Raw genomic sequence first — 12395 nt, 5'->3', positions numbered from 1 at the left:
TCTGTGAATTACCTGATCGGAGGGAGAAGAAAGAGGGGGATCGGTCTGTGGACCGATCCACCTGAGTCCTGATCGGTCCACAGACCGATCAGAGACGAGGCCAACTCTCACAGAGAGTTGGCTGATCGGTCTGGGGGCCGATCAGTCTAAGGCCTGATCGGTCCCAAGACCGATCAGAACACTCCTGGACCGATCAGGAGTGTGCCTGATCGGTCCAGGCCCTAGCCGTTGCGACACAACGGCTAGTTTATGTGTCTTCTTCTTCGCAAGTTATATAACAGGTCGAGGGCTATAGGATTAGGGGTTGCTTCTCTTTTCTTACTGAACTTATTGCAATCAGAGCTTTGCTGAGCTCTCATTTTCCTGAAGCTTCGTGGAAGCTGTTGTAGGTGTTTCGTGAAGTTGCTGCTTCATCCAGTCCACGAGAAGGCAAGCTGTGTTTTTACATTCTTACTGCCTTTGTATTGTGCAGAATCTTTGTACTCCTATCTTGCTGTTGCAAGAACTTTGTGGCTAGGTTTCTCCACCCAGAAGGAGTGTTTATTAGCCGGTTTTCCGGGGTCTCATCCACCGACGGATTGAGAGGATTCGTCCACCTTACGGACACGCCGAGGAGTAGGAGTTTCATCTCCGAACCTCGTTACATCGCTGTGCTTGAGGTTTGATTTCTCCGAAACGATAATTTGGGGTCGGCTATTCACACCCCCCCTCTCTAGCCGCATCCGAAGGTCCTAACAAGTGGTATCAGAGCCAGGTTGCTCTTCGTCGGATTAACACCCGGGGGAGCAATTATGTGCCTCGCCACGTCACTCGGTGGTGGTTGCTCCCATATCCAAGAAGGTCATGTGCCTCGCCACGTCAGTACTGGGAACCAATTATGGAAATTAATATTTAATGAAATTAATAACTTAAGGTGATTTGGGTCGAACGTGTTAAGTTCCGCAAGAGACCCAAGTCAAAACCTAAAAGAACGAATAGATTAAGTTTTGGATCAAACGTGTTAAGTTCCGCAGGCGATCCAAATTTTAATTTAAAAGAACACATGGTAGCTAGGAAAATGTTCAGGCCTTTGTACAAAATTTTTGTACAGTGGAACCTCTATGTTTTCCGAGTAGCAACCAGCAATTTCCAGACTGGTCCTCCAGATCGATAGGACTTTTGCTCAACACCCGAGGTTTCAGGACTTTCTGTTGGACGCCTGCTCTACGACCCGTCCAGTCTTCCACCTGGTTCGCGACACCAGGACTTTCCACTTAGGGTCCCCGACTCTAGGACTTTTGCCTGAAGCCCTCGACCCACCAAAACTTTTCGCCTAGGGTTACCACCCCCTACGACCTAGGGTTACCGCCCCCTAGGGTTTTCCCTTTGCCTAACCGCAGGTAGGACTTTTCCTCACCTAGCATAATTCAAAAAAACTTTATGCTCCCCCTTTCATTATGTTTAAATTCTTTATTAGTTTAAATTCTCCTTAATTATTAACTTTGACTTTTCTCTTCTCCTTTGACATAAATCAAAAATAATACTAAGTAGAGAACAAAAATGTAAAGATAAAAATTTTTTAGCTTCTCCTGAAAGGTAGCTCTTATTTGAATATTAGTATTGCAAGAAGAAAAAACAACTTAGCAAAACTTTTAAGTTTTTTGAAAGTGACTTAAACTTAGCTTTTGAAAATAAGTGATTTAAAATACATTTAGATTTTTCAAAAAATAATTTAGCTAAATTTTAGTTTTAAAAATTACTTAAAAAATTTAGCTAATCTTAGATTTTCAAACTTAGCTTTTCCCAAAAACATAACTAAATTTTAGCTTTGAAAATAATTGTTTTGTTAAGTACTTTAATTTTCAAAATAAGTTGATAAGAACTTTTTTAATACTCAGTTTTATAAAGATTTTGAAAAAAAAAACTTAGTTAAAAGTACTCATCTTAAAAAGAAAAAAATAGTTTACTTTTAAGAATATTTTGATAAAAACTTCAGCCCTTTTTTTTAAAAAATATATATATTTTAATAAGCACTTAGCTTGAAGAATATTTTGTTAAAAAAAACTTAGCTTTAAAAATATTTTCTTATAAAAATACTTAACTAAGTAAAATATTTTTTAAAAAAACTTAAAATGCTTTATCAAATACTTAGTTTTAAAAAATGATTTATTTTTCATTCCAAAAATAGTTTAAAAATGAACTTTCTTTTTCAGAAATATTTTGAACCTTTTTTTTTAAAAAAAAAAAAACTTTAACAAAAAAAAACCTTAACTTAACTTCTTTCACTCCCCCTTGATTAATGCCTTAAAAATTTTAAGAATGCTAGAGTCCAAGCATGTAAATAAATAAAAAAAAAGTTTATTATTTTCCTGATTTTTCATCTCACTCATTTTAGGTTATCAAACATGTTCAGCTTATGAGTACTTGTGAGATGGAGTTAACTTTATTTTAATTTTATCAATAAAAGTATGAGTTTGAAATTTTAAAATATAAGTTTGAATTTCAAATATGAGTTTAATTAGATTTAAACATTTCACAATAAAATTTCGAATATATTGAAAATTAATTAAGTTTGAAATTATAAACTTACATATTCGAAATAAATTTTTATTTGAAAATTAATTATCTTTTAGGAATAATTAAGATTTTGAAAATCTAAAAGTTAATAATTTAAAATTTAATTATGATTAATAATAAAATAATTAAGATGTTTGAAAATGATTTAAAAATAATTATAATTTAATTATGATTTTAAAATAATTAACATTTTGAATTTAACTAGGTTTGAAATTAAACCTTTTATAATTAATTAGATTTTGAAATTAATCATGATTTCATAATTAATTATGAATTTTAATTGAGTTAGCTTTAATTTAATTAATTCAGGTTTGGTTAACTACTTTAAACCTAGGTCCATCTCACCCTTTTCTAGATTTTCAATCAGAGAACTTTACTAGTTTTGTGAGATGGTTAATTTAATCTTCAATTTAAATTCCAATCTAAGGATTGATTTACAATTGAGTTAGACTCAGATTTTTTATTAAATATTCATTTCAATGATTGACTTTCAAGCTATGGTGAGGCACTAGATCTTCTTGAGTATGAGATCATCTACAACTTATAGACAAAGTCTTTTAAAGAAATTGGATATTTAATTTTTCTTTTTGAAACCCCTAGATCTAACTAGTCAAGTGTAAATCATGCCTAGGTCCTTATCTAGCCTAATCTAAGCATGTATAATAGAAGTAGTACGACAAGCATCAAACAATTCTATTTATAAATAAAGATGGTTTTTTCTATTGGCTCTCCCTAGATCATAGCCTCGATAAGGTCTATTAAGGTAATGGATTTGATCCTTTGGGACCCAATATTATCCAAGTCTAACTTGTTTAATCAAGTTAGACTTAGGGACCCATGCTTGGACTACTTTTTTATTTGATCACATTACAAGAGATAAATAAGACTTGTATTTTCGTTTACCCTTAAACCCAAGTCCGGATCGGTTGTAGACGGCTCTCTATTTTCCAATAATCAGGTCCAGGTTCTTGGAACCCAAAGTGAACCGTTCCAACGTGTCTTTTAGTTCCTTGACTTGATTTTTCAAGCTAGAATTCTCTTCCTCAAGCTTTTGGACTTGAGTTGAGGTTCCAGTCTGAATAAGGTCTGTCAAGGAGCTAGGTTTAGTCACTTCTTTAAGGGTTGTTATCTCCTTTTGAAGTGATTTGACCCGGACATTGGATTTAGCTAATTTCTTTAATAAATATGAAACTAAATTTTCTAGATCGTCTACTTGAGTACCGTCGAATAGCGAACTTATAGTGGGGTTAGGTCCTTCGGAAACGGATACGGATTTGTGGCTTCGCTCGGGCTCGGCTTTAGATTTGCTCTCGGTATCGAACTCAGACTCAATTTCGGCAACATATGCTTCTACCGATAGAGCGAGGAAGCTAGTTTGCTTGTGTTCTTTTTCGTCGGACTCTTCGAAGGACTCGGACCATGTTGCTTTCAAGGACTTCCTTCTTCGTTGCTTCTGGTTCGGACAGTCCGGCTTATAGTGTCCCTTCCGATTGCAGCCGTATCAAGTAACTCCAGATTTGGGCTTCGTGTTCGATGGAGTCACCTTCTTCTTTTTGCACATTTTTCGTATCAGGTTGACGAGTTCGACTGCTATCTCGTCGTCGTCGTCATCTGAGTCCAATTCTTCTTCGGACTCGGGTTCAATCTGATGCTTCTTTCTAGTCTCCTTTGCCTTACTTGTACCTACAATCAACACAATATCTTTCTCAGCTGGACGTGCATTAGTCTATTCATGCAATTCAAATTCAGAAAACAACTCATCTAGTTTAATTAAAGATAAATCCTTAGATGCCTTGTAGGCATCTACCATTGATGCCCACACTATATTCCTCAAAAAAGTATTGAGTGCGTACCTTATTACATCCCGATTCTCCACCTTCTGTCCGATTGCATGGAGGTCATTGAGAAGATCTTAATGTGCGCGTGAAGTTGTCTAGCCGTCTCACCTTCTTACATTTTGATGTTATACAATTTATTAAAAAGTAAATCACGCTTGCTTACCTTCGTGTCGGAAGTGCCCTTGTGCAGCTCGATCAATTTTCCCACAACTCTTTCGCGCTTGAGAATGGGCCGACTCAGTTCAACTCCTCTTTTGTCAGTCCACATTGAAGAGTGCACGTTACTTTGACGTTGGCTTCGACCTTCTTTATTATACTTGCGTCCCAATTTTTGCATAAAACCGGTTTTCCCATACCGTCGAGTCGGAGTGTGATGCCGGTTTTGATGATCATCCACATCTCGAACTAGGTTTGAAGGTAAGAATCCATTTGGCCCTTCCAGTTGCCAAAATCTTCGCCGGAGAAGAGCAGCGGTCGGGTTGTGCTATAACCTTCTTGATGGGTCATTTTAGAGAAAACCTCGCACACAAAAAGACAATAAATTTTGTTCCAAGACTCGGTCTTGGATTTAGTAGTGTGGGATTTAAGAAATTAAAATGCGAACTCGAGTGGTGTTGCACCAACTTCGAGAAAAAAAATCGATTGCGATAAAAATAGATCGGAAGGCGACAATTTTACGGATTCCGATTGACTCTGAAAAAAATTGAAAATTGCCTCGAGAAAAAAAAATTGCTTGAATGATGGTGTTAGACCCCGTGGTAGTTTTGATGTGATCAACCAAGTTGGTTAGGTCCTACTTTGTGTTTGATCCCTGTGTCTGAGTGTGCAGGAGCTTAAGAGCACAGGAAGTCGAGCGGAAGACGCAGCTAGCGAGAAGGACGGCACGGGAAGAGAGCCGACGGGCTCGGTGCGTCCGAAGGACGAGAGAGCTGCGGAAGAGTACTCCGGTGGGCGTGAAGAGTGTGCGCAGCGTTCGAGGGACATTAAGCCGGGACGGAAGGCTGCTCGAAGAGAAGGCCGGGAATTGGGTTCGGGTGAGCCCTATTCCGGTTGGCCGCAATCACCCAAAAGATCGGAGCGTTGGAAGTCAAAGCAAGCTGGAAATGAAGCCAAGAAGCTGAGCTGCTAGCTTGAAGGCGCCTTCAGCCAGGTTGAAGGTGCCTTCAACCCAGTCAATCCGACCGTTTGCCTTCAAATAGAGTTCTATCCGATCACTCGCTTAGAGGCGCCTTGGACCCTCGTTGGAGGCGCCTTGGAGCTTCGAGATCAGATTTCTAGAGGCTATTTAAAGGCCCCTGGAGCTAGGAATTCAACATCAACTCAAGCAATCATTGTGTAGCCATTCCTAGCAATAGTTCTAAGCTTCCAAAGTGTAAAAGGTTTCTCCGCCTTCAGAGAATGAGAATTTTTCTACTTAGCTCTTCATCGCCCTGGATTAACAACTGTCTTGGTTGTAACCAGGTTAACTCCCGATCTTCTCTGTCTTTCTATATTTTCGTATTGCTTTATTAATTTATCACTATTGCACTAATTGAGTTGAAAGTACGAGGAGGGTATATTTTATTTTTTGTTTTCAGCAATTCACCCCCCTCTTACCGGCCTCCACTGCACCTACAATTGGTATCAGAACCTGATCGCCTCAGAAGGACTAACCGCCAACTGAAGCACTACGATCAAGATGATGGCCGGAGTGAACATTCATCCCCCGAAGTTCGACGGAGATTTCGCTACATGGAAGCGAAAAATGGAGGTATTCTTTTAAACAGACTTTGATATTTTAATTACTATGAAATATGGTTTTGTAGCTCCTAAAGACAAAGAAGAAAACACGTGGAGCAAGAAGGAGCAAGCCGATTTCATCGCCAACGGAAAAGCTGAATTCCACCTCCTCAGCGTTCTGCCACCTCAGGAGGTAAGTCAGATCGGAAGCTACGACTCAGCGAAAGATCTCTGGGAGAAATTCCTGGAGCTTCACGAAGGTACCTCTGAAGCGAAGCTGGCGCGACGCGACATCCTCCGGACACAACTAACAAACCTCCGGATGAACAACGGTGAGAAGGTAGCGCAACTCCAAGCGAGAATCAAGGAGCTGATAACGCAACTAACGAACCTTAGAGAAGAAGTAACCAATCGGGATTCCATCCGATACACGCTCAATGTCTTCCCGAGAACTCCAGAGTAGGCCTCCTTAGTAGATGCGTACTACATCTCTAATGACCTCGAGATAAGTACTTTAGAACAATTGTTTTCCACTTTTGAACTTCACGAATCTCGAGTTTCAGAGTCCAATGGAGTAGAGAAGACCAGTCAGAACATTGCCTTAAAGGCAAAAATGAACAGTTCTGACTCCGAAGCTTCAGTCGACGAATCCGAAGCGACACTACTCATAAGACGCTTCAATAAGTTTTTCAGTACTAATAAATTTAAATCGCAGAGGCATCATCAAAAGAAGAGGACGGTTCGTTGCTACAACTGCAACGAAGAGGGGCACATCAAAGATGACTGCCCAAAGCTAAAGAGAAAGGAGAAAGAAAGGGAAAAGTCAAAATACAAGAAACCAGAACCCTCCAAGCACAAGAACCTGAAGGTTACCTGGTCAGATTCGTCATCCTCTGAGTCAGACATCGAAGAATTCTCGGGGTTAGCGCTAATGGCGAACCATCAGCTGGAAGAAGACTCAAGCACAGAGATGAGCATCGATGAAGGGGGAGGAACATCAGAAGAAGAAAGCAGCAGTGAAGGGGGAGCATCACCAGATCAGATAAGTAAGGTAAACAATCTAACCCCGACTCAATCTTTTAAATTTATTAAAGCTCTTTCTAAAGAATTAAATAAATTAGAAAAAAAATGAAAATTTGAAATCAGAAAATGAAAATTTAAAATTGGAAATTGAAAAATTGAAATCTGATGCATGCTTAAAGATAAATGTTTTTCCAAAATCAAAACTTAAAATTTATGGAAAATTAAACTGGTATATAAGGAAGCATCAGGGTCAACTTAGGAAAATTTCTAAGAATTATATACCCCCTAAGTTTTTGACTAATCCTGTAGGAAGGAACCTTTATTGGGTTCCAAAATCTTTGTTTGTTTAAATTTCTCTTTTAGTTAAAAGCTTACAGTGAGAAAATTAAACATTGAAATTCTTTATGGAAGCTTTGTCTAAGGAAGTGATTGTTGCTCCAATAACCAAGAAGGCCTAGTGTCTCGCCACGACCTGGAAGCTAAAATATTGAAAGAAAATGTTTAATTAACTTTCTGAAAAAACATTAAAAATAAGAATTAAATAATGCTTTGAAAGTTTATCAACCATTTTTTTAATTAATTAACTTAGAATTTTTTTTTTTTGGGAAATTCAGTTTAACTTAGAATTTTTTTTTGTAAAATTCTAAAAATTCATTTTTTCTTAGAAATTTTTTTAAAAAATTCAATTTAACTTAGAAATTTTTTCAAAAAATTCATTTTTTCTCATAAATTTTCTACCTTAATATTCTCTTGTTGGAACCTCATTTTTGCTGTGATTAAAGGGGGAGAGAAAGGTACAAGTTTAGGGGGAGTACGGAAAAATTAAAAATTTTAATATTTTTTCTAAACTGTGTTGCAATTTTATTTATTGCAAATTTATGCTTAAATATGTTAGTTTAGTAATTTCCTTTAAAATTACTATTTATGTCTATTTTAACCCTAACTTGAACTTGGGTTGATGCACATCAAAAAGGGGGTGATTGTTAGACCCCGTGGTAGTTTTGATGTGATCAACCAAGTTGATTAGGTCCTGCTTTGTGTTTGATCCCTGTGTCTGAGTGTGCAGGAGCTTAGGAGCACAGGAAGTCGAGCGGAAGACGCATCTAGCGAGAAGGACGGCACGGGAAGGGAGCCGACAGGCTCGGTGCGTCCGAAGGACGAGAGAGCTGCGGAAGAGTACTTTGGTGGGCGTGAAGAGCGTGTGCGTCATTCGAGGGGCATTAAGCCGGGATGGAAGGATGCTCGAGGAGAAGGCCAGGAATTGAGTTCGGGTGAGCCCTATTCCGATTGGCCGCAATCACCCAAAAGATCGGAGCATTGGAAGTCAAAGCAAGCTGGAAATGAAGCCAAGAAGCTGAGCTGCCAGCTTGAAGGCGCCTTCAGCCAGGTTGAAGGCGCCTCCAGCTTGAAGGCGCCTTCAGCCAAGTTGAAGGCGCCTCCATCTTGAAGGCGCCTTCAACCCAGTCAATCCGACCGTTTGCCTTTGGATAGAGTTCTATCCGATCACTCGCTTAGAGGCGCCTTGGACCCTCATTGGAGGCGCCTTGGAGCTTAGAGATCAGATTTCCAGAGGTTATTTAAAGGCCCCTGGAGCTAGGAATTCAACATCAACTCAAGCAATCATTGTGCAGTCATTCCTAGCAATAGTTCTAAGCTTCCAAAGTGTAAAAGGCTTCTTCGTCTTCAGAGAAGGAGAATTTTTCTACTGAGCTCTTCATCGCCCTGGATTAACAACCGTCTTGGTTGTAACCAGGTTAACTCCCGGTCTTCTATGTCTTTCTATATTTTCGTATTGCTTTATTAATTTATCACTATTGCACTAATTGAGTTGAAAGTACGAGGAGAGTATATTTTATTTTTTGTTTTTAGCAATTCACCCCCCCCTCTTGCCGGCCTCCGCTACACCTACAGATGGTTTCACCAATTTAAAGCGACTCCACTCTGATACCAATTGTAAGATCAAAAGTGCTAGAGGGGGAGGGTGAATAACGCTCGTGACTATTTCATTCGTTTAAAGCAATCGAGTAATACGCAGCAGAATAAAAGCAATAAAAGAAATGACACGTTGGTTTACTTGGTTCGAAACATGTGGCGACTCTTACTCCAATGCCCGCGACCGTTGATTACTTTCGATGGGCAATCACTATAAGCTTGGAAATTCTTTACAATTTCAAGTACAATATTAAAGCAGTAATAAAATTTATACCGACTACTAAGAACAGTAAACTTGAAGCTTCTGGTCATCAGAGTCTTGTTACAGCTTTGTCGGATCGTCCTTTGAGTAGCACGCTGAGAAAAGATCGCGAGTTTGTGTTGTTCCTTTACTGCTGCTCGAATTGGACTTAAGTAGCCCGTGCAGGGAGCCTCCAACACCATGGAGCATGCCCTCAATCCCGCCGAAATCGCAGCGTGGATGAGCTCCGAACTGGTCGCCGCTTATCCGCCTGAAGGTGCCTCCAACTCCATGGAGGGTGCTCTCCACCAGCGTCCAAGGCGCCCTCAACTCCATGGAGGGGGCCCTCTGCCTAGCGTTGAGAGCGCCTCCAACTCCATGGAGGGTGCCCTTTGCCCTACTGCGCAAAGGTGTTCGGCTAGTGCACCCAAGGCGCCTCCAAACTCCATGGAAGGTGCCTCGGGTACTGTTCATCCGAGGCTTTACATCTTTTTTGCTCCCTGCAAGATGTGTTAGTTTAAAATACAAAATATATCCTGCAAAACAGAGTTAGACATAATAAAATAATATTAAGATAAATATTGGACAGTCATCGGACTGTCCGGTTCTTAGGGTTGTAAATGAACCAAGCGTTCGTGAACAAGCTTGGTGTTCGGCTTGGTAAGAGTTTGTTTATGTTCGTTCAATATACATTAGATTAATTAAACAAACAAGCTTGAACAGCTCGTTAAGCTAAACAAATAAGCTTGAACACATATGTGTTCAGCTCGTTAACGTTCGTGAATAATATTCGTGAACAATATTTACGAACAATATTTATTAATAAAATTCTTTTCAATATGCTAAATAAACAATAAAATAAATAAATAAATAAATAAATTTAAATTATCAATCTTAATAACCAATCAAACAATTAAAAGTTTCAAACAATCAAAAAAGCTTGAATTGAGAGCTTGATAACATCTAAACGAACCAAGCTCAAGCCAAGCTCAAACTAAGCTCAAGCCAAGCTTGAATTGAGAGCTTGATAACATCTAAACGAAGCAAGATCAAACCAAGCTCAAGCCAAGCTCGAACCAAGCTCAAGCCAAGCTTGAATTGAGAGCTTGATAACATCTAAACGAACTAAGCTCAAGCCAAGCTCGAACTAAGCTCAAGCCAAGCTTGAATTGAGAGCTTGATAACATCTAAACGAATCAAGCTCAAGCCAAGCTTCAAATAAGCTCAAGCTCATAAAAAATAAACCAAGCCAAGCTTGAACACTCATTTCAAAAGCTTGGTTCATTTTAAGTTCGGCTCGGCTCGGCTCGGTTATCTTATCAAACAAGCTTGAACACCCCAAAGCTCGGCTCGGCTTGTTTACAGCCCTAGCGGTTCTGACTTCGGATTTCCAACCAGAAACCCTAGGTCGAACCGACGCCTACTATTCCCTCACCGGGAATGAGTCCTCACCTACTCCACTCAAGAGATATACCTGTCGCAAGACCGGTCCTCTAGACCGATTGGACTTTTGCTCATCGCCCGAGGTTCCAGGACTTTCTGCTGGATGCTCGCTCCACGACCCGTCCAGTCTTCCACCTGGTTCGCGACACCAAGACTTTCCACCTAGAGTCCCCGACTCTAGGACTTTTGGTCGAAGTCCTCGACTCACCAAGACTTTCCGCCTAGGGTTACCACCCTATAGGACCTAGGGCTACCACCCCCTAGGGTTTTCCCTTTGTTTAATCGCAGCTAGAACTTTTCCTCACCTAGGGTTACCACCCCCTAGGACCTAGGGTTACCACCCCCTAGGGTTTTCCACCCGCCTAACCGCAGCTAGGACTTTTGCCTAAGTACATTTAGGACTTTCCTGCAATCTCATTCAAAGTCGTTAGATAACAAAACAATTTAACTTTGGACCCTTTGACATAATTAAAATACATGTTCGATCGTCGGATGCTTCCCGTACCAACAAAACCTAACTTAATTCGGTTAACAACATTAAACTACCTCGGGGTACCTACATATGGTATCTAGGGGACCCTAAAGGAATTGAGGAGAAGAAGAAGGGCATTTGGGTCAAATCATTAGTAGGGCTTTTTAGAGGATGAGAGAGGCTTTGGAGGGAGGGGGCTTGGGGTTGGGTTCCTCCGCCACCACCCATGGGACCGGCCACGCCGCTCATCGCACGCCTGTTACCGCCTACGCCACCTCCAGCATCCACTCCAGCAACCATCTCCTCTTCCCTCTTAAGCCATCACCTCCTCACTAAGTGGTGATGCCACCAGACTAACTCAACGTCGTTCTCCTCTCGTCGGTAGCCCCTTCGGCACTAGCTTTCTCGTGCCTGGCCGTCGGCCTCTCTCTGACGGCTAGATTGCTTCTCTCACACATGCTAACAACCTCATGTCATCGCTCGCATCCTCCCCTGCGGACCTCCTTGCCCCAACCGTCGATACCAACTCGAGGCAAGGCTCACGTGACCTCTCTGTCAACCGCCGCCTCATCGGTAGCCCCGTCCCGCCTCCTCACAAGCACACTAGCATGCTATGCGCCACCCTTGGCGCCGACTCTCTTTCCCTCCTTTCTGGCACCCTTCTCGTCACCATCAGTGGCCGACCACCAACACCCTTCTCTCCACCAACTATAGCCAACCGACATTGCCCTCCGGGGTCGCCGCCCTCACACCACCTTATGGCTGCTGCCTTGTCACCGACTGACTACGCCAGCATAAGATTAGCTTCGAGCTGCATCAAGTTCCCATCATCGCAGCTAACTCTGAGTCACAATCAGCCCCATCGTGCCTTCGATCCACACTGTCATACATTTCCAACGACAATCTAGTATCCGATTTATGTTGACGTATGTTTCCAGTGCTGATCCGGCCTTCGGGCCACTGTTGTTATACTTTGCGTCTGTGATCTGTGTTCTGCTCTGCGTATTATGTTTCAACCTTGCACCACTGTTAGGATTCAGCCTTTGAGCTACCGGTATTATCTGGCATGCATGCCGCTGTTACATTCCGGCCTGCGTTCTGCTGTTGTATTCTGCCTACATGTCGCCTTCCGGATCCACGCTACATTCAGCTTCGTGTCGTCGCCTCCGGA

Source organism: Zingiber officinale, chromosome 4A (assembly GCF_018446385.1).
Source record: "Zingiber officinale cultivar Zhangliang chromosome 4A, Zo_v1.1, whole genome shotgun sequence".
Lineage (NCBI taxonomy): Eukaryota > Viridiplantae > Streptophyta > Magnoliopsida > Zingiberales > Zingiberaceae > Zingiber > Zingiber officinale.
Note: the sequence above shows the minus strand (reverse complement) of the source record.